We start from the raw sequence: 21814 nt of genomic DNA, 5'->3' as shown, positions 1-21814 counted from the left end.
AACCAAACTAGGTCACCACCTCACTCTGTGACAATGAGCAAGGCATTTAGCACCTGAGTCTCAGTTTTCCCTTCCACAGAGAAATAAAGCGGTACAAAATCCGTTTGCAGAACTCCAGGCATCAGGCTTCCGTGCTCATGATCGTGGCCGTACTCAAGCGCCACAGAGACTGTGGTTTACCCCATGTTGCTTTCATGTATATTTATATATTTAAAAGGAAATTCTCTATCATCTTGTCAATGCCAAAATGAAGCTCTTGTGTTAAAACTTATAATACATAATTATTACGATTTTTAAAATTCTCCCCCGCCAGACCCAGACAGCAGGCCCATCATACCATGTTTAGGAATCACTGGCCTCCAGCTCTGGCATTCCACTGGTGAAAGACCTCGAACCCTTACAGCCTCGCTAATGCCCAGGGAAGCCTGCCCCGACCCCCTACCTTAGGCTGCTTCCATCTGCACATGCCCAGTGAGGCGTTTATTGAGCTTTTCCCCACTAACAGGCAGTGGTGTAGTACCCGAAGGTCTGGGACCCAGCCACGGTGCTGGATGGCTACGTACACCGGCCTGGTCACCTTCCTTCGCATTTCTTCACAGCTCCAAGATCGATTCTTTATCCACAAAACAAGGTTAAGTTTTTCTTCTCTGAATGGAATCTGGGAAAAAAATGTGAAAAATAATTTGGGTGAAAAATGCGGAAGATACTTCAGATGGTAGCCCTGAAGGGTTGAAGTCGGGGGAAGAATTTGTCAGCTGGAAGAGATGGGAGCATGTTTATATTATGCAATATCGTTCACATTATTCGATGTAATTCATGTTATTTAATATTTTTTAAAGAAGGGATTTAAAATTTTTTTATGGTTTTATTTATTTTTGAGAGAGAGAGAGGTAGTGTGAGCAGGGAGGGTCAGAGAGAGAGGGAGACAGAATCTGAAGCAGTCTCCAGGCTCTGAGCTAGCTGTCAGCACAGAGCCCGACGCAGGGCTTGAACCCATGAACTGTGAGATCATGACCTGAGCCAAAGTCGGACGCTCAACCAACTATGCCACCCAGGTGCTCCAAGAAGGGATTTAAAAAAAAATTTTTTTTAATGTTTAATCATTTTTTAAAATTAAAAAAAAATTTTTTTAATGTTTTATTTATTTCTGAGAGAGGAGAGACAGCATGAGCAGGGGAAGGTCAGAGAGAGAGAGATACAGAATCTGAAACAGGCTCCAGGCTCTGAGCTGGCAGTCAGCACAGAGCCCGATGCGGGGCTCGAACCCACGAACCGTGAGATCATGACCTGAGTCGAAGTCAGATGCTTAACCAATGGAGCCACCCAGGCACCCCAACGTTTATTCATTTTTGAGAGACAGAGAATTAGCAGGGGAGGGGCAGAGAAAGAGAAGGAGACACAGAATCCAAAACAGGCTCCAGACTCTGAGCCCAATGCGGGGCTTAAACTTATGAATTGTGAGATCAGGACCTGAGCTGAAGTTGGATACCCAACCGAACCACCCAGGGGTCCTAATGTTATTGAGTATAATTACGGTGGCCATAGCTGATATTTATTGAGTGGTTACTATTGTGTGAAGTGCTTTTGAAGCATGATTTCAATTCATCTTTATAACCACTATTATTCCCACTTTACAGATAAAGAAATTATGGTTCGATGGGATTATGTGTCTGGTCCAAGGACTCAACTAGAATGTGGCAGAGCAAGGACTGATCTGGGGTCTGTCTGACCCCAGGGCCCTGGCTTTCATCCTCAGTGGCAGGGGCTTCCCGAGTGAGGCACTGGGGTCACTACCTCTCCCAGCTCAGAGCTGACAGCCACTCCCCTCCACAGGCTCTGTGGCTCATCCGATGACCAATTAAATATGGTCCTTGACAAGACCCTGCAGCATGTGCCTTATCTCTTGCAACTGTCAACTTCCTTTTGAGTTGACCCCCCTTCCTATCTTTTCCTTTCCGATCTTTCCTGCGTGCATCACCAGATGAAAGTGCCTAAGCACGGTCTTCATCATGGAAGCCAGTGCCCCACACCCTGCCAGGGACCACCAGTGGTTCTGGGTGACCTATGGCACAAAGCAGCAGTGAATTTGGTGGCTTCTTAAGGGAGTTCCGTGGCAAGGCCTCAAGGAGAGAGCAGCCAAGAGGGTGGGCCAGCTTCATCTTTACTATACAATTGTCCCTGCATAAAGTGTCAAACTTGGGAAACTTGCTCAAACAGACGGGCCCTGGGCACAGATTCTGAAGACCCAGGCTTGCTCCCGGCCACCCCACTGAGTAGCATCTCTGGGCCCCAGTCTCCCCATTGGGACCATGGAAGTGACCAGCCTGTCTTACAGCATCGGTAGGTATCCAAGCAGAGACAGCGGACAACACTGCTGTACATAAATGAAGTATACGTGGAGCGTACATGTCTACAAACGCATGAAGAATTATGCTTAAAAGCACTGTCTCTCTCTAGCATTGGAGACAACTTTTTCCCTTCCTTCCTCCCATGAGTGCTGGCTTCCATCAATGCAGATCTCCTGTTCATACCAGTTTCATTTCATCTTCCTAGCCCCTCCAGATGTCATCTCCTCTGTCCCTGTCAATACAAATTAGTGGAGGTCTTTTCTTATCCAACAGCCTGGCTGCTGATTTGTCGTGACCTGGAGTAGCCACCTTTGTGCTTGTTTATGTGGTCTTCATCTTCATCACCTCCCTGTCTCTTCTCCAGAGATCTCTGGCCATCCTGGGATAGGCAAAAGCTGAATGGGTCAACGCCTCCATTGTTAGACCTCTCTGCTCACAAGCTGTCAGAGGAGGCAGCCACATGAGGTGGACACGGCCTTGGGGACCTCTGCCCTGCCTGGGCCAGCCTAGCCACCTGCTACAATGGCCTCATGAATGGGAAAGATGGACAAGCCAGGGACTGGAGTGACAGGGCAAGGAGATGAGGATTCTGATAGAAACATTCCTTGTCAAGAGCCCCCCACCTTTTTTTTTTTAGCCCAGAACGAGGGGGACCAGAGCATTCCTAACCCCACAAATGATTACCCTGGGCAGGACCCATGGTGGGGTAAGATCCTCAGCAATAGCAACTTCAAGGGCATCAGGTTTGTAGTTTCATTTAGGGAACACCGGACCGGGGCTCACCTGTCCCAGGTGGTCGGTGATTATAAATCTGACAATAAATAAATGCCTTAACCTGAAGGAGCTTAACTCTAGGCTTTGAAATTTAATTCCTTGTGCCTCCAGCCATAAATGACCCCTGTCTCCCCATTGCTGGAAATTAAGACTGCCAATCTTCCACAAAGCTGAATTCTAGGTATTTTAAAGTAATTAATTAATTAGTTTGTGAAGCATAAATCGATGTGATGCTCACTGAGGAAAATTAATACACATGAAAGAACTCCATTGGGATGAAAATTCCCTCCACAAAGGGTTGATTCTTTAAAGTGAGACCCCCTATTCCCGCTGGGAATATAATTTGAACCACAAAAATTCAGTTTAGCCACAACTTTTCTGGAATACACATAACAGAACGTAAACCAAGGCCAGTTGGAAGTCTCAGTGACACAAATCTTTTCTGCAGGAAGATGGCAGAGTAATGATTCCCAGACCTTAATGTGCATCCAAACCACCCAGAGAGTTCATTAACGTGCAAGTTTGGGGGACTTCCTCCAGATCTACCCACTCATTATTTCTGAGAAGGAGGCCCAAGAATCTGCATACTTAACCAGCTGCACAACGATTGGAAGTGGGCCATCGGAGCCACACAGTCGGAGGCTCTGGGCCAGGTCTTGAGGTCTCAGTCCTCCTACGTCTGAACAAAGTTTCCCAGAGCTTGCAAGTTTGGAAGTTCAGCCCCTCGCACACGCTCAGTCAGAGGCCATCAATTCAGATGCCCTTTCTCACCCAGGAGTTGGACCCCAAGCTCGTGCGACTGAGACCCCCATCGATGAGCATCCCAGATATCTAAGGTGCAAGTTCCCATAGGCAGAGGCTTGGGACTGAAATGTTCTGCAGTTATACAGATGGGGGAGCCGAGGACAAGGAGGGGGAAGGACTTGCCCGGCACCACCTGTCAGCCCAGATGGGCAGAGGCCTCATCTTCTGATCCCCCTGCCAGTGGCTGTTCAGCCTCCAGGTCTCCACCAAATGAGCTCCTTCCTCTGAAAGGGAGCTCAAGAAAGAATCAGGTGCCCTCACTATATCCTGTTTGGAGGCTCAGCCTTCTTTCTCTGCACTCATCACAGTTGGTCATTATGCACTGTTTGTCCATGTTCTTCCCAACTAGACAGTGGCCTCCATGAGGCAGGAACCTGTTTTATACACTGGAATTTCTAGCACCACCTGACACGGTGCTCAGCACACAGTAGAAAGTCAATGAATATTTATCGGATGGATAGACAGACAGAAGGTACCATGGTCTCTCCTACATACTAGAGAATAAGAAGACTGAAAAGAAGAGGGGCTCGCCCACGGCTAGGAGCTGGTCTGTGGGGCGGGGCCAGTGAAGGCAGAGAAGCCCTCTCCCTCAGGCCTCGGCGTCTGGGGCTGGACCAAACAGGCTCTGCCCTAACAGTCTCTGTATGTTTACATTGTATTTGATGAGTCGAGGGTAGGGACGGAGCAGAAAATGAGCAGACACTGCACTTCATTTTTGCAAAAGGGGCCAGGGTCCCCGAGGCCACCCAGCTTCATGGTTTCACTTCGCCCTCTAGTGGCCAGGATATGTCACCCTAGTTTGTGATGGTCTTTGAAAAACTGAGCATAAATAAACGTATTGGCCCTGGTTTGAGTATAATTAATAATTTACATATATATGAAATGTATCAAATCCACTGAGATAGTCACTGATCCATTCAACAATTCATCACCGTGCCTAATACATGGCTGAGATAGCGCTGAGTAAAAGGAGGTAGCAGTGAGCCTGTGGGATGTATCCTCTCTGCCCCTTTCTGTCTTAGAGGGGGTAGATTCCGGCATTCAGTAAGCACACAAAACTGGGCCAACGATCCCTGTGGCAAGTGTTAGGAAGAACATAAACAGAATGTGACTATAGAATGTAATAAGCGGTGGACCCTCTCCGGGAAGGCATCTCTAAAGCAATCATGCTCAAGCTGAGACTGGAAAAACGAAGAAGAGGTAGCATGGCAAACACGAGGAGTGCGTGGGAGGGAAGGAAGAGGCAAAGATTCAGGCAAGAAAGAGCTCTGTGAGCTTGAGGTAGAGAAGGCCAGGTGGCCAGGGCAGAGAAGGGCACAGGAGGAGACTGAAGAAGCAGGTCGGCATTGACTTTCCCATTAATGTGGAAACTGAGGCCCAGAGATGTGACATGAGTTGCTCACGGAAACAATGGCTTCTGAGTCGTGGTGGAAGGAAGGAGGGAGGCCAGGGTAGATGCTGAGGTTAGAATGAGCTGTGGGGTCAGCAGGGAGGGGTGGGGGGAGGGGGGGAGGCACCAAATGGCCTGCAAGAGAGGAGGGAGCACATGGCTCATCCAGCCCAGCAAGCGCTCAGGTGACAGCTGCCAGAAGGTACTCACAAGATCACCTAGGCCTCCTGCCTAGAGAGCGGGGCTCGTGTAGCAGGGAATGGTGGGGCACCGGCTCCCCCACAGCGGAAACTCCGGCCTGGAGACACTGTCACCAAGATGCTCCAGCCTTCAGTCCCACCTCAGATGTCGCCCCTTGGAAGCACTCCACGTCTCCTCAGAATGCTCCCCTCTCAGCCTCGAAGCACTTCGGTCCTAGGACCCATCTGCTACCCTGCCAGGGGCCGGGGGCTTCAGAGGCCACACGGACCACGTCTTCCAGGCCGCCCTAGCCTGGACCACACTGACTGCCTGCCCGTGACCCCTCGGCGTGCTGTGCTCTCCCTCCCTTCGGGGCCTGCCGGCAGACTCTTCTCCCTCAGACCACTCTCTCCCCTTTTCCCAGCCTGACCTGCTCCCCCAGCAGACCTGAGCACACACACATCAGGACCACAAACAGCCTATTTTCTTCCGTGTCCCCAGCAGCTAGCCCAGTGCCTGGTGCTTGGAAAGTGCCCAGAACCTTTCGTCAAATAAATAAATGAAGAAAAAGAAGTCGCTTGACCCCAAGTCACCTGCTGTTCCCTGCCCTGCACTGCCTTTCTCATTTCCGACGGCCCATCGCCATTGCTCTCTGCCCTCGTTGTGTCTAAAGGGGTCTGCTTACTGCTATAATCTGGCCTCAGAGAAGGAAGACTGCTCTATGCCAGCCCAGGCAGCAGCTCGTCAACCTTATTTATCATGGCGGCTGCTGGTGACCCCTAACCTCCCTGGACAAAGCAGAAGGAGAAGCAGTAAGAGGCATCTTCATTTCAGACTCACCAGGCACTTCCATCCACCACCACCACTGGACTCCCCGGCGGCTAGGAATGCATTTGCACGTTGGCTTTTCCTCTCTTGCCACTTCTGAGCCATAACAGACCTCTAGGCCGAAAAACCCACACAAGGTGGCCCCCCAGTGAATCAGCTTCTCCCGCAGCTCACATGCAAAAGGGATCCTGGTGGCTCGAATGTTCAGTCAGTGGCACCTGTCTATCGAAGGCCTCCTATGTGCCAGGCTGTGTCAGGTGACTTCAGTCAGTGGAAAATGGTCAGGCTTTGTCCCTGCCCTCTCCAGGGCGAACATTCTAGCCGGAAATGCAGAATTGAGCAGTTATTGCACAACTACTCGATGACAGTGGAGACGCAATCAGGGAGGACGTGTGCAAGGTGCCAAGAGAACACAGCCTGAGTGGCCTGGGCTCACCGGGGAGGTCAGGCAGCTGCCCCGAGAGCTGAAGGATGAGTAGGTTTTAATTAGACCAAAGGGGGGAATGTGGCATGTGTGTGTGCACGTACGTGAGGGTGCGTGCAAAGGCGTGTGAGCACGTATAGCCACTGGTGTAGCGTGCGTGCAGGTGTCCCATGTATGTGAGTACACACCCCACACATATTGTGTGCACCTGTGTGTGCACACACATGCCACAAAAGTTTCTGTGCCCAAGTGTGCAGGTGCGTGTGTGTGTGTCTCTTATAAAATCAGACAGTCTTTTTATTCTTTTTTTTTTTTAATGTTTTTGATGTTTATTTTGTTTTTGAGAGAGAGAGAGAGAGAGAGACAGAGCATGAATGGAGGAGGGGCAGAGAGAGAGGGAGACACAGAATCTGAAGCAGGCTCCAGGCTCTGAGCTGTCAGCACAGAGCCTGACACAGGGCTTGAACTCACGAGCTGTGAGATCATGACCTGAGCCAAAGAAGGTGCTTAACCAACTGAGCCACCCAGGCGCCCAAAAATCAGACTTTAGCCTCTGGGCCTCCTTCCCACCATAATCGGTTGACATTATGAAGCAGATTTCAGAGCTACCCTGCATGGAACAGTGGGTTCTCAAAGCATTTTTGGCTCGCAGACCATTTCAATATCAATAACAACGGCTACTCCGTGTGAATTGTGAGGCAGCCGTTGTGCCAGACACTTTACGTGTCTTCCATCACTGCAGCCACGCCGGGAGGCAGGCATGGTTACTGTCCAATTTTGCAGAAAAGGGAACAGGGGCTCAGGAAAAGCGGGGGGGGTCTTTCCCACAGTCACCCAGCAAGTTCATTTTGCAGCTGTGATTTGAGCACAGGTCTGTCGGACTTCAAAACATGTGTTCTAATCCCCTGAGCTCTCTCTCCTGTCACGAAGGCGAGGGCCACAGTGAATGGGCCACACGGTAGGTCCCTCCCCACTGTTACTTCACAACACCCTCCCAAGACTGAAGAGAAAGTCTTCAGTGAAGCCCTGTCCCAGTTCAACCACCGAGTCACGGTGTGACCTTGGTAAAGTCCCTCCTCTTTTGTGGCTCTTGAGATGTTCCTGAGCTCTGCCATTAGGCAGGGAAAGCTCGGCTCCTCGACCCACAGATTATAGGCAGGTTACATAATCACTTAAAAGCTGTTTCCTTATCGCTAAGATGGAGCTAAGAAGGGTGCTTTCCAGACAGCACTGTAGGAGGGATCCACAGCCCCATCATACAGCATTCTCACTCCACTGCCTGCCTCACGCTTGGTAAATCGCAGCCGTCACCGATGCCGAGAATCCAATGGACCTGGGTTCAAATGTCCACTCTGCCTTCTCTCTAATGGCCAAGTGACCTTGACAAAAGTTACTTTACCGTCCAACGTTCCTCACTTGTAAAATAGGACCAAAAAGAGTACCTACTGCATAGCTTTGTTTGAGGAATAAATGAGATAATGCACTTAGCACAACTGCTTGCCCTGCAAACGCTAGCTGATATTATTATTTGCAAATATTGTGCAATATTATAAAAAGGATTATCCAGAGGCGCCTGGGTGGCTCAGTCTATTGAGCGTCCGACTTCGGCTCAGGTCATGATCTCACGGTCCGTGGGTTCAAGCCCTGAGTCAGGCTTTGCGCTGACAGCTCAGAGCCTGGAGCCTGCTTCCAATTCTGTGTCTCCACCTTCCTCTCCACCCTCCACCTCAGGGTCTTCCTCTGCCCCTCCCCCACTCATGCTCTGTCTCTGTCTCTCTCTCCAAAATAAATTTAAAAACACACTTAAACAAACAAAAATAAGGATTATCCGGGGTTTAGTTTTGTTCCAGTTCAGGATTTTAGCAGAAAATGCAAGGAAGCATCTGGATTGACCAGGTTTGCTAGAAATCGGATTGTCTGTAAAAAAATTTTTGTAAAACCAGACCTGACTCATGGGTCAACGGAAAGTTAGCTTCCCTTTGGCTTCGAGGCCAAGTGGTTCAGTGCAGTTTATTCTGGTGCTAGCCCATAGTTTTGTTAGGTTCAAGGCCACGACCATGAGTAAGTAATTCACTCTTGCCAAAAACCGTAAGCATGGTCATATTCTAAATATTTACACTGCAAGAAACAAAACGTGCCCAACCGTCAGGGGCCGCAGGGGCCACTCACTCAATGGCGTTCATTCATTCATCCAGCTCATGTTGACCGTGCCCCTTGTGCCAGCCACTGGGCTCTCAGCACGCTGGGGGCTGATGGGGCGGAAACCCGTGCGCAGGCTCGGCTGACTCTGGAGAAGACTGAATCAGGGCCCTCAGGGAAGGAAGCTGCTCCTGGGCTGTGCAGAGTCCTAGAAAGAAAGCAGGCATCGGACGATGTGGCCTGTCTGAGCTGGAAAAAGTCCTTGAGGGTCATCTTGGCCGACACATACATTTGACAGGTGGGGAAGCATCAGGAAGGGAGAAAGAGGGCCATTGAGATCACAAAGCACCAACAGAACCCCACTTTCCTGACTCCTAGTTCACTGCCTCTCACCGTGAGCCCTCTCCCTTCACTCCCAGGTACCTCAAGATTTCACTTCCACCTCACACGGAATAGTGAGTTCTTGAGACACATTAGCCCACCAATCACAGAAAGAATAAAAAAGCAACCTCGCGGGGCGCCTGGGTGGCTTAGTCGGTTAAGCGTCCGACTTTCCGACTTTCGCTTAGGTCATGATCTCGCGGTTTGTGGGTTCGAGCCCCGCGTCGGGCTCTGTGCTGACTGCCAGCTCGGAGCCTGGAGCCTGTTTCAGTCTGTGACTCCCTCTCTCTCTGACCCTCCCCTGCTCACGCTGTCTCTCTCTCCTAGAAATAAATAAAACATTTAAAAAAATAAAAAATAAATAAAAAATAAAAAATAAAAAAAAAAGCAACCTCACTAAAAACAGTATCTACCATCTCCTGGGGGACCATTCTGTGCCAGGTACTTTGTGAAAGCATTTCATGTGGCTATCATTTACCACTCAAAACAACCTCACGGGATGGCCTTTATTATGGCCATTTTATGGAAGGGGACACTGAGGCCCAGAGAAGGGAAAGGATTTTCCCATGGTAACAAAGATAAAAGTTGCAAAAACGTCAGTGATTTAACTATGGCTGACTCAAAACCCAGGCCCCGGGGCCACCATGCAATGTCTCTCATCAGGGTACAGAGTGCAGGGTACCAGTCCTGCAGTACTCTCCTCCTGAGTGTGCCCAGGCTGTTTGATGTCTGCGTCTGAGAGGGAGGAAGAAAGAGGAAGAGGTGAACAGCAGAGAGCCTTGAAATCCGCTCCTGGGCTTGGGTACCCTCTAAGATCTAGGATCATGGCAAGCTCAGGGTGATGAAGATGGCGTTGAGGAGTGCTCCCTATCTGGTGAGGAGATGGCTGCGTGGACCATTCCAGAGCCTGTCCCGGGATAAGCACGCCACCAGATGCTATGAGATAGCTTGTGTCATGTGACACGGAACAAACCACTTCCTGTCTTCTACAGAGGGGACACCATACAGTGATTAAACCAATAGCCTCAGGAGCCAGACCGCCCAGGCTTAAACCCTAGCTCTGTGTGGCCCCAGGCAGTGTTAGCATTTACTGAGTGTCACCTCCCTGTTCTGTAAAACCGAGATAACACCAACTTATTTTATGGCGTCTTTATGAGGACAAAATGAGTTACTATTTGGGAAGTACTCAGAACAGTACCCAACACGGGGTAAGAATATATACATTTTTGCTAGATTTTTTTAAAAAATATTCAAACTTGAGTTAATAGTACCTGATTGTTTAAATCGAGATGCTTGCTGTAAAAATAACAGAATACCTGACAAGTGGCTTTTCCAAGAGTTTACTTCCATAATGAGAATACTTTGTAGAGCAAGAGTTCCAGGTTCAAGGTTGTCTCCGGGAACTCAGGATCTTCTCATCCCTCCTCCCAATATCCTCTGCAGGTCGCTGATGCTTCCCCTCATGCCCCAAGATGGCTGCAGCAGCTCCAAATATCACATCCTCACAAGCTCAAAACCAGAAACAGAAAGGAAAGAACACAAGAATCTGTCTGGCACATATTGCTTTCTTACGAAGAAAGAAAATATGTCCTAGAACTTCCCGGAAGACCTCCCTTATCTCTAATTAGCCAGAACAGGATCATGTGATTGCCCTAGCTGCTGCAGAAGGCTAGAAAAGTAAGATTCTGTTTTTTTCAGCCACAACCTACAATGAGGCTCCACAACAGAGGAGATGGGAGGAAGGAGAGCTGTTCCATGAGTAGTCAACCTGCCTTGCAGAATAGCCCTGAGACGGAAACCCGAGGAAAGGTGCAGGAATGCTGTGAAACATACCCATACGTCCGTAAGATTTTGTTCTTATAAGTAATAGCAGCAGTGTTAATCCCTGTGGCTTGGAGGTAGAGTCTCCGGAAAGGCAGGGTGCCTTTAATTCTAGGTAGACTTGTTCTTTCCCTATGGACGTGGCAGGCAAGGGAAAGATGAAAGGAAGCCAAGTGCCTCATGACCCTGACCACTAACACTGACATTGCATGACCTCACAATAACCCAAATCCAGGGAACAATTGGTCACCAACTTCCCCTCTCACTTTGTAGGTTATAAATAAAGCCTGAAAGGAAAAAATAATAATAAAGTTAGTTTAAGGACAGTGGTAGAATCCCTCTGAAGGAGAAGTCTTTCGTTTAGAAAACACTTTGATGGGCCATTTTGTAGTCAAAAGTCGGCCCTCTGGCCAAAGTCTGGATCAGGAATCAGCTAACTTTTTCTCCAGAGGGCCAGATAGAAAATATTTTAGACTTTGTAGACAATATAACATTTTTGCAGTTGCTGCACTCTGAGAAGTGTGAAGGCAGCCACGGACAATATGTCAACAAATAAGTATGGCTGTGTTCCAATAAAACTTTATTTATAGGAACAGGCAGAGGGCCAGATTTAACCCACAGGCCATAGTTTGCAAACCCCTGCTCTACATGGCAAGTTACATAAGACAACAACTTTGGCTAAAGGTCTCAAATTCCAACACGGAGGCGTGTACGCAGGTGTGGAAGTGAAACAGGCTGGGTGGGGTCGGTGGCAACGTGGAGAACACATGATTTATGGAAAGGGGGCAAAACCCACTGTTGTCAGATCCTCCCATTTTTCAAGAAACACAGAAACGCAGAGATTTATATCTTCTCATTTTTAAGTGTTGTCAGTCAATTTACACTCTAAATTGGAGGCAAGTCAAACCCAAGCCATCTGGGGACCAGCCGAAGTTGGGGACAACCAGGTTGTGACCTCTGGCCCAGAAGATCATCCTTCTTGAGCAATGTGCTTTGACAACCAAGGACACATGACACGTTTGAGTGACACAATCCAGGAAACTTACCACAAAGCCAGTCTGACCTATTGCGAATGGAATGCATAACGGCCACCGTCCTGCCTGGTGGCCAGGCGTATGTCATATGTCAGAGGCCTCACACAGAAAGGCAGCAATTAGGCCGTCTGTGCCATATTTCTCTTCCCACCTCACTAATGTTTTCCTTTCCGTACACGGTGGGGGCATCTTCGGCACTCTGTGACCTCAGGTGCTATGGAACATTCCTCACACAAACTGCCCTTATGTTCCTCGGAGGGGAAATGAGGTCACATGTAGGGAATGTACTTTACAAACCGTAAAACTACATACATGTCAACTTGACCAGTTTCTGGCGTCTATAGACCTGAACGCTAACTCAAAGATTCTGGTTGGGGCGCCTCGGTGGCTCAGTCAGTTGAGCGTCCGACTTCGGCTCAGGTCATGATCTCACAGTTTGTGGGTTCGCACCTCACATGGGGCTCTGTGCTGACAGCTCAGAGCCTGGAGCCTGCTTCAGATTCTGTGTCTCCCTCTCTCTCTGCCCCTCCCCTGCTCACGCTCTGTCTCTGTCTCTCAAAATACAAATAAAAATTGTTAAACGGAAAAAAAAGATTCTGGTAATAAATATATTTTTGGGGGAGAGGCCAAAACACCCCATCAGCAGGACAGACACAAAGCAAAAGGACTCAAGGAGATTGCTTGCTGGTAGGAAGGCCCTCAATCTGTGTCCGACAGGGCTCAGAGGAAGCCCAGGCACCACCTAAACGCCCCGGGCTACAGACAACTCAGCGTGTGACACCCTGTCCTTGGCCGTACAGTCCTCAGCTATTCACTGACTTCTTTGTTCTTCCCACCAGTTCCTGTAAACCCGAGGCGCCCTGAGTTCCCCTCCTGCCCAGCTCACCTCTCCATCATCCGGCCCTGCTCCTTGCCTGGAGCCTCAACTTTAAAGGACACAATGACCTGCCTTTGCTCTTCTCTCCGTAAACCACCCTATTGGCTCCTTCAGCTGTAGCTGGGGGCAGAGAGGGGAGGGCAAGACCGAGTGGGGGGGGGGAGGGAAACGCAAACGTCTTAGCTCAGACAGTGCTCAGACCCAGGACCACTGAATCGAATTCAGTTCAAATTATGTGCTGGAGCAGCAGGTTCCCAATGTTTTCCTTAACACCTGTGGTTCTTCAGAGATGCCTCAGGGACCCAAGTAGGAGAATTCATCACAGGCGACGCCACCTCAACAAAGCAGCTCTGTCTTAGCTGTTTTGTATCCTACAGTTCCTCGAAAAACCGTGATCGAAAAAATGAATCCATTGCTTAAAAAAAAGAAAAAAAGGGGGTATCACAACTCCCATGCCTGTCACAGTGCCTAAGACCCTAAAACAGATGGAAGAAATCAAGCCTCCTTCTGCACCAAAGAAGCCTAGAGGGTAGCTTAAGGTAAGCAGCATCTTCCGGCAAAGGGCAATTCAGGAAAACTTGGGCCAAAGTTTTGTTTCGAATAAAAATAGCTTCGCCGTATCTCCTATGGGAAAAAGGTATCTCTTCACACAATTCAAATTACCTACCTGGTTGATAATGAATAATAACCCTGAGGAAATGAGTATGACTTTGTAGGTAGCCACCTAAATATGAATATCTGCTGATATTCGCTGAGTGGCCGGACCGGAGTGGGGGGGGGGGGGGGGCTGTTTCTAATCGTCTGCTGCAAGTAGACTGTGAAATGTTTCTTGAGGCTTCAAGGAGAGCCGACTCACCCCTGCTGAGTGGACAGACCATCCTGGCACGCACCCACCCCCCCAACTGTGGACGGACCAGAGGGCGAATGCTCTTGCAGCGTTCCCAGCTCCTGGGATCTTCACCTCATTGATCAAGTTCAGATTTCTGTGTGGTCTGCAGATTTCTCCCAGGGGACCGGAAATCGTGGGCCTCATGGGTAAGTCAGGGGCCTTGGCTGTATGATGTGGAGCCCCAGGGAGAGGCTGGCATGAGTAAAGGGATGAGCCCAAGTCAGCAGAGCCCAAGTCCACAAGCCTTCCACACCCTGCTGCTGACTCAGCCGCCAGCTCAAGTCGACAGCTAATTTGGGAGGGGGATTTGCAGGTGGGAACACTGACCAGCTCTGAAAGAATAGAAAAAGAATTAATCATGTCATCTTTGAATCCTATAGTCTCAGGTCTTCAGGAGCTCAGAATCTGACTCAGGAGGAAACAGAGAGTCTCCGATATTGTGTAATTTTTAGGTCCGTGGGCTCTGGGAGGCAGACAGACCTGAACTCAGGACCACCCAGAGGCTTTGGCTAAAAAGACATTTCCTGGAGGGCATGGGGCCGCTCACAAGATGGAAGACAAGAGAAGGCTTAGGACAAACTCAGAGCAGACCGCAGAAGCTATCTGGCAATCTGATCTGAAAATGAGCTCCAATCAATAAGTCCTGAGGATTTCTTCTGTTCTCAGATGATGAGCTCAGCACTCTAAGTCCTGGAAGAGAGAAATTCCCATTGGACTTTCCCTTGCCTGACTAGTGTGACTTGGAGAAAGCCTCAGGTACCCTAGTGACAGGGGAAAGACACCTGATTTGCCCCCAATAAGGCCATAAACACTTGAATGTGACAGAACTCCCAGAGCGAATCCAGGGGCACTTGGCATGTGGGGAAGTTGCCTGGGATCATAAGCAATGACCATAAGCAGTGACATCTACAACCCCACACCTGCCACAGGCTGGTCAGAGAATTGACAAAGACGCTCACGTACTACCTGGCACAGAGTAAGCCTTTTATTAACCCGTAATGCCTTCCATTGTAACTCGTGCTCCTGTGTGGAGCTGGACCCCTCTGCGGTGTGCCTCATCGCTAACTGATCCCTCTTCCTCTTGAGAATCCTGGTTCTAGGTACCTTGAATGTACAGACCATTTGGCTGGGGAACTTTGGGGAGATTTTACTGACCACAAGTATAGCTCACACCATTGAGAGCCCAACAGTATCTGGGATGGGACAAACCATAACTCAAAAGAGACTCTCATGGGGACTTTATTCTCTTCATTATTCCAGAAACACCCTGTATGTTGTCCCCTCTAATATAATCAGTCTGCATAAAGTTTTTGGTACTAAAAGCCTAGCTTCATTACACCCTTAGGTCAGGAAAGAAGATACAGAAACGCTTTCAGAAGACACAGACTCAGTGACCTTATCTTCTACTATCCCACAAAGTCAGGAGTGGGCTTCTTGGACCCCCCCAACCAAACATCGAAAACCCCAATAGCATGCACACATACAGGGTGCCCACCTGCTACACTACTCCCAACGATGACTTATGAAAGGGCCGCCATAAGACTCCGGTGTCGGAAGACATGGTGGCTTCACTGGAGGCATATTCTGACTTCAAAGTCAAGTACGCAGAAAGCGCGGGGGGATGGGGGAGTGGGGGGCGGGGGGGAAAGGAGATGGAAAGTCATTCTGCCATTGCCTGGCCAGTCAAAGCCACCCTGCACTGCAGGACAACGGCTGCTGTGTAACAGGTCTAAAGCTTGCCTTTGAGCTCACTTCATTCTACTCAGGTATTTGATGGGATGACCGTGACCATAACTCAACAACACACATCTTCAGCTTGGCCACCTCTGACTTCCTCCCTCCAAGGCAACCAGCTCATCATTTTCTCATTTCACGATCTTATATTGAAGCCCACTAGGAGCCATTTACTGTGCAGGGAAATAAATCATAGTCCTGGCTACTATTTATCCAGTGCTTCTGGTGGGCAGAAGGCTTTATCCACATTGTTTCAATTCATCTGCCCGTGGAGAACATCACTTTATTCTTTTTGTAATAACTACCTGTGCTGCTTGAGCAACCGGAAAGCTTCTCAGTTCATCACAAGAATTCTGCTTCCACTCACATTGCCCTTGATGTTCCTTTGCCCTCAGAAAAGGTTATAAAATGAAACCAAATGGCTGGAGCTGGACAGAGGGGGCAGGATGGCCCTATCTGAGAAAGTCCAGTCTCTGGCTCTCAGTTTCACCAACTCTGGTTCCAAAGGCAGTAGTTTGCAATGACTAATGGAAGTCAGAGTCAATTTCAGCTCCAAGTGAAGGAGGAAAGAGAAAACAAAGACGGACAGGGGTCCATTCAGCCCTCCTGAATCTAGTGCTGTCCCTTGGACATGAAGAGACCACCTGGTCCCCTCTGATCTCCCTGCAGGGGCAGGGATGCCCAGGCCAGGACACTGTTTCTGTGGAATCTTCCCACCGATGACTCTCCCGGCAGGACCAGCTGTTTGGCCGTGTTTACGCTGTCACCCAGCCAAAGCAACTTGGTGACACGCCCAAACTCCAACTCAGCAAACACACCAGCTCTGTAGCCCGCGCCAAAACTTTAAAACATAATTTGAACCAAACAGCCAGTCAATTTAAAAGTACTGCAAGCAGAGAGCCAATGAAACTTAAAAACCAGGAAAACTGAAAATAAAAGGCAAATACACTTATATATCTCTTCGTTCAATCATTACTTAAACTTTGCCTTATTCCAGAGAGGGTCGAAGATGTCAAGAGCTGAACTATTTTTTTAAAAAAACAGCATTACGTATGCTCTGCAAATTTCAAGGGTATCACAAAAGTTCAATTTAGGTTAACATTCAAAGCATAAAGTGTGTGTGTGTGTGTGTGTGTGTGTGTGTGTGTGTGTGCATGCGCGTTCCCACTTGGGTCTGCTCACTACTCCACAGGGTCTGCAACTCATGGATTTCCTTCTCTTCCTTTCCAAAACATAAAAAGATGTCATAGCCCCGTATTTTCCACCTGAGTCACGCATTCGTTCTTTCAGGATCACTTCTTGAAATCCAACCACGTGCCACCTGCTGGACCAGATGTTTCAGGTACAGTAGTCAAAAAGCCACATACAATCGCTGAACACACAAGGCTTACATTGAGGACAGTTGGAGCCCAGCAATGTGTGCTCCATGCTGAGACTGGGGTGGTCGCATCCACGGGCCCTCGGAGCTGGAAAGGCACTGAGAGGTCATCTCAACCAGGATTTTCCAAAGGGCAGCCATTCACTTACCAACCTCATGGGTTTTACCATACACCAGGACCACCTCGATATATTTCTCTGTCTGCTCTCGTCTGCATAAACACTTTTATTTTAAGGGAAAACTCGACATCACTGCCATAAATGGAAAACCAAGATCCCTTGTCATTTAAAGAAAAGGAAACCATGAAAATAAGTAAGATGAAAACAAAATAATGTGATTACATTCTCATCCAGACAGGCAGGTGCAGTCCAAGGAAGACTCTCACTTTGTGAAAAAGGAAGATCAGGAAGTGTCTAAGGTGTTTAAAGGTATTAGGAACACCACTGAGTTGTCCTCCTTTCCTTAATGGAGAGGATTAAAGGAAGATTAAAGTATGCACAGCTTTCTACCATGTGATTTAATCGTTTATAATGTTGTGATAATTAGTCACCGTAGGCAGGGAATTGTGATCTAATTCAGGCTTCTCATCTTCCAGAGGAAGGTGGGGCCCAGAGACAGGTGGCAACTTGACCAAGGGCAAACAGCAACTGAGCAGTAGAGTCGATACCAAGCCTCAAGTCCCCGTGTTTTTGCCCAGATCACTACCTTCTGCCACAGTGGGCTGCAGATCGCCTAATTGACATCTAAACCAATTCTTATATTTGCAAGTTGCCACGATTGAAGACCAGTCTTGAGCCACCTTACTTTTGGACTGGAAGAAATGAGACCAAAATTCATCTCAAACTGGCAGGCGTGGCAATCCCCCTCATTAGCAAAGATCGAAAGTTTTCTTTTTATTCCCTTTTTCTTGTTTTCAGCATCCGCTCATTTCCTGTGTGTGATGGGGGTTCTTGTCACAGGAATATCCACTAAGATCCCAAATAAAACCTGGAAGGTGTGTAGAGACTTCTGAATATCCCACTGTTCACACAGGATTCCAAGTAACCTGCTCTGAGAAAGAATTCAGTAGGGAAAGAATACCCAGTCCCACCCGCTAATGACGCTTTGTCTTATAAAAACCTCAGTCCCTCTGTCCTCAGGCCCTCACTGTATATTATCATAGTTTAAATGAGGCATAGGAAATAGAGGGAGGAAGACTCCTCTCTGCTGCACTAAGAAGGTCATCTGCAATTTGCCTGCCCTCAGTCTACCTGAAAGAGCAGCTTTCCCCACAGCCCCAGGGAAATAATTGGGTATCAGAGTACACAGAAGCCATCAGCCTTTCAAGGAGGCTGAATTCCAGCATCCTCACTCATACGGCCTTTCTGGGAAGATGACACCAGGGTTTCCAAGTTCCCCTCATGGGACAGGAGGGAGAGAAAATGAGATGCGACAGTTCATGGCATCGGGCCACTGTTTCCTCTTCCCTTTGACGCTGGCACAGGAACATTTTAAGGCTCCTTGGATGGGCCAAAGTCCACGTGTTATGGTGACAGCTCTTAAGTTCAGCCTTTCCCTGCCCGAGGGAAGGATTCTGTCTTAGCGCCCCCCACCCCACCCCAGGACAGACTGTACCTATCTATATTGTTTGAGCAGTATAACCCCGCAGCCCCAGGGCTGGTGCCGTGTGAGCACGCGAAAGCAAAGAGAAATGACTTGCTCCTAATGTGGAAAGAGCAGGACTTCCTATGATACAGCTGGCATTTCCTGAAATAGAATAGGATTTGAGCAAACGGTTTTCACTAGGCGAGCAGGAAAAGCTGAGAGCGGCTCCCTCTTGCATTAGTGGTGAGTCAGACTCTCGCTCCTGGGCACTCACTCATCCTGCCTGGGTCTGACTTTTTTCCAGTTATCATGCTCAGCCGTTGCATTGCCTCTTTGCCAATGCTCCATGTCCTGCCAGGATATTTGCTCTCCTGGGGAGGCCACGCCCCTGTCCTTACTCTTATGTCATTTACACTCAGTTACAGTTTCTATTTTGAAATTGATTAGGTCTTGATCAACCCTTGTGCTCGTTTCCAAAACCGCTCCTGTCCAGCTCTCCCTCCTTCTGGGAGAGATGTGATTTATGTTTATCCCAACCAGAGGTAGGGCTTCTTCTGGAACTGTTTTCAAATTTGGGACATATGTCCACTTACTACCAGAATTTTTTTTTAATTGGAGAAAAGTATATTGAAGGTGCTGACTCAACAAAGACTGACCCCAGATGTGCTACCCCACCCAGAATCCATTCCAGATTCTCCATCCCTATCTCCAACTGGACCTCATTCAGGCAACGTTTAGTGAGCCCTGACTGAGGGCCAGACACTGTGCTGGGGCTACAGACATGGAAAGGCCTGGTGCCACAATCACACTCCAACATGGAAAGGACTTCACAGAGTTATTACCAAGCACTGTAGGAATCACAGAGGGAAGCAGCATGATCTGACCCTCCATGCCCGTCCAGCTCGGATCACAGTGCCCTGATCCTCCTCATTCTGCGCTGGCCCCCTGTCCTTCATTCTGGTCCTTAGTTGCTCTTCCGTTCCCTTGCCTAGAATGACCTTTCCCCATCTCCTCACTTGGCCATCTCCTCATCCTCCATCAGCCTTGATTATACATCCTTCTCAAAGACCTATCATGTTACCTCTTACTCCCCAGATGCATTTTTCACTCTCTGATGTTACCTTGCTTATTGATTTAATGCAGCGTATTGTCTATTTCCTCTGATTAAAATCTCATCTCCACAAGGGCACGCACTTTGAATCTTGTACTCATCACTATAACCTCAGTGTCTCGAACAGACTTGGCACAGATGAGAGGTGCCAACAGTAAATACTTCGTGATTGAAAGAATGACTATTCTACGTGGGGAAATCAGGAAAGGCTTCGGGAGGATGTGACTTTGGGAGGCTGCCAGGCAAACGGTTATAAAGGCGAGCAATTCCCGAACGGAGACACGAAGTGTTAGAGGAACGATGGACAAGAGGTGAGATGCTCAGGGAGGGATCCAAATGGAGGCTGAAAAAGTAGGCAGGGACCCCATGGTGATAATCTTTTGGTGTCAATGTCAAGAGTTTTTCATGTTATTTTTCCTCTAGGGCAGTGATGAGGTCATGTGTCAGTTGCATCAGAAGGAGGCTGCTAGTCATATTTCACAAGAGGTCTTCCACCTAGACAAGTCAGAGAATCAGGATTTGCTCTACGAAATCAATCGCTCAGGCTCTTTGCCAGCACTGCTATTAATGCTATCACTGCCATTTCTAAATATTCACTGCATGCTAGGCTAGGCCACTGAGTGAAGCAGTTCAGAGCCACCGTCTTGTTTAATCCTCACAAACACCTCAGGAAAGACCTGATCTTCCCCGCCTGGAGAAATAAAGATGAAAAGAGAAATGATTTGCCCAGAGTCTGCTAGGTGGCAGAGCTGGGATTTGAACCCAGCCATCAGACGAGCCCGTGCCTGACTGCTTTCCACTCCCCAGAACTGGAGAGGGTTTCTTGACTTTCTGTGAAAGGATGGGCAACACGGGTGTTCCCAATTCTTTGCTCTCCCCATTTTCAAGCACAGGCTCACGTGCCGGAATATCATCCACCATCCCACCTGTTTAGAATGTTGGCTTTGGCTGCCTACATTCTGAGATCTTCAGTGAGGATGCCATGCATGGCCACAGCCTTGACTGAGTCACCCAGCTCAAATGTAATCTCACTGGGTCTCATGCAACCAAAGATCTGATCTCTATCTTCAGGAATGTCCCAGGGAAGCAGGAGAATGTGCCAAGGTTGAAAAGGTGAGATAGGATTGGTGCTCAGGAGTTTTGTGAAAAACACACACCTGACGTATTCACTCCTCCTCAACCCCTTCAGGGGTGACAGTACTGTCAGGATCAAGTCAAATGTCCCTGTCAGGGCCATGTCTGGTCATCGCCAAAGGTCAGCTCAGTGGCCACATCTTCAGGCCCCGTCACTCTTCTATTTTATGTCAGAGCCCCCTCTATTAAGTGCTCACAGCACCTTGTGTCTCTCCTTCAGAACTCTTACCACAGTGGCAGTGTTGTGTTTGTTGGCGTGATCATTTGACATCTGTCCTCCTCACCAGAATGTGAGGTCCAGAAGGGCGAGGCCATGTCTATTTTTCTCCATATCGAATTCCAGCATGGGACCTGCTCACACTGACTGCTCAATAAATATCTGCCGAATTCATGATCTCAGAATCCAAAATTACCGCACACGTGGTCGTGGGTGAATTAGTTAACCTCTTTCATTTTCTTCCTTGCAAAATGGATTGCATCACTTCTGTGTCCTTTTCAAGGCGGTGAAATAAAACTAAGTGCATTATAAGTCACTGAGGACCATATAGATTATTTTTATTAAGGAACTACTGATAGAGTGGGTCCCCAGGATCTGGAGCACTTCCAGAAATGTCAGTGTCTCAAACTGAAGCAGAGCCATCTGTGGATGGCTGCTCTCAGACATGGCCTCCTTGTTGGAGTGGAGGTGGGCTCAGAGACCCACTTGAGGCCAACTGGGAACCAGGGTTTCTCTTCAAGAAACCATGCTCAGAACAGGCAGGTGTTTTGCAATTCAACTGTGACAGGACAAAACTCACGATGGATTGTTAGGACAGGCTGCGGGCATGTGGTATAGAAGGGAAACCGAGAATAAAGTAGTACCTGTGTGTCTCCTGCACAGGCTAAGGAAGCAGTGGGGGGGAGGGGGGGTATGTTCTATCCCAGCTCCAAGGATGCTAACATCCCAGGTGAAGAAGTGAACTTGTCGCACCTCCCTGGGAGATG

General features: G+C 48.6%; 1 long non-coding RNA gene across 2 annotated transcripts; it reads right to left on the bottom strand.

Moving 5' to 3' along the window:
* Nucleotides 1-466: 466 nt before the first annotated feature.
* On the bottom strand, nucleotides 467-11269 carry LOC120236571. Of its 2 annotated transcripts, none has more exons than XR_005529708.1 (3): nucleotides 11102-11269; nucleotides 8918-9095; nucleotides 467-658 (listed from the first exon to the last, which is right to left on the bottom strand). It is a non-coding gene; the product is annotated as an uncharacterized LOC120236571 (long non-coding RNA). The 2 variants fall into 2 exon arrangements; XR_005529707.1 differs by lacking the exon at nucleotides 11102-11269 and adding an exon at nucleotides 10585-10835.
* Between the last annotated feature and the right edge of the window lie 10545 nt (nucleotides 11270-21814).

This window comes from Hyaena hyaena, unplaced genomic scaffold (assembly GCF_003009895.1).
Source record: "Hyaena hyaena isolate Hyena2069 unplaced genomic scaffold, ASM300989v1 scaffold_157, whole genome shotgun sequence".
In the NCBI taxonomy this organism is placed as follows: Eukaryota; Metazoa; Chordata; class Mammalia; order Carnivora; family Hyaenidae; genus Hyaena; species Hyaena hyaena.
Note: the sequence above shows the minus strand (reverse complement) of the source record. Positions and strands in the feature narration are given on the sequence as shown.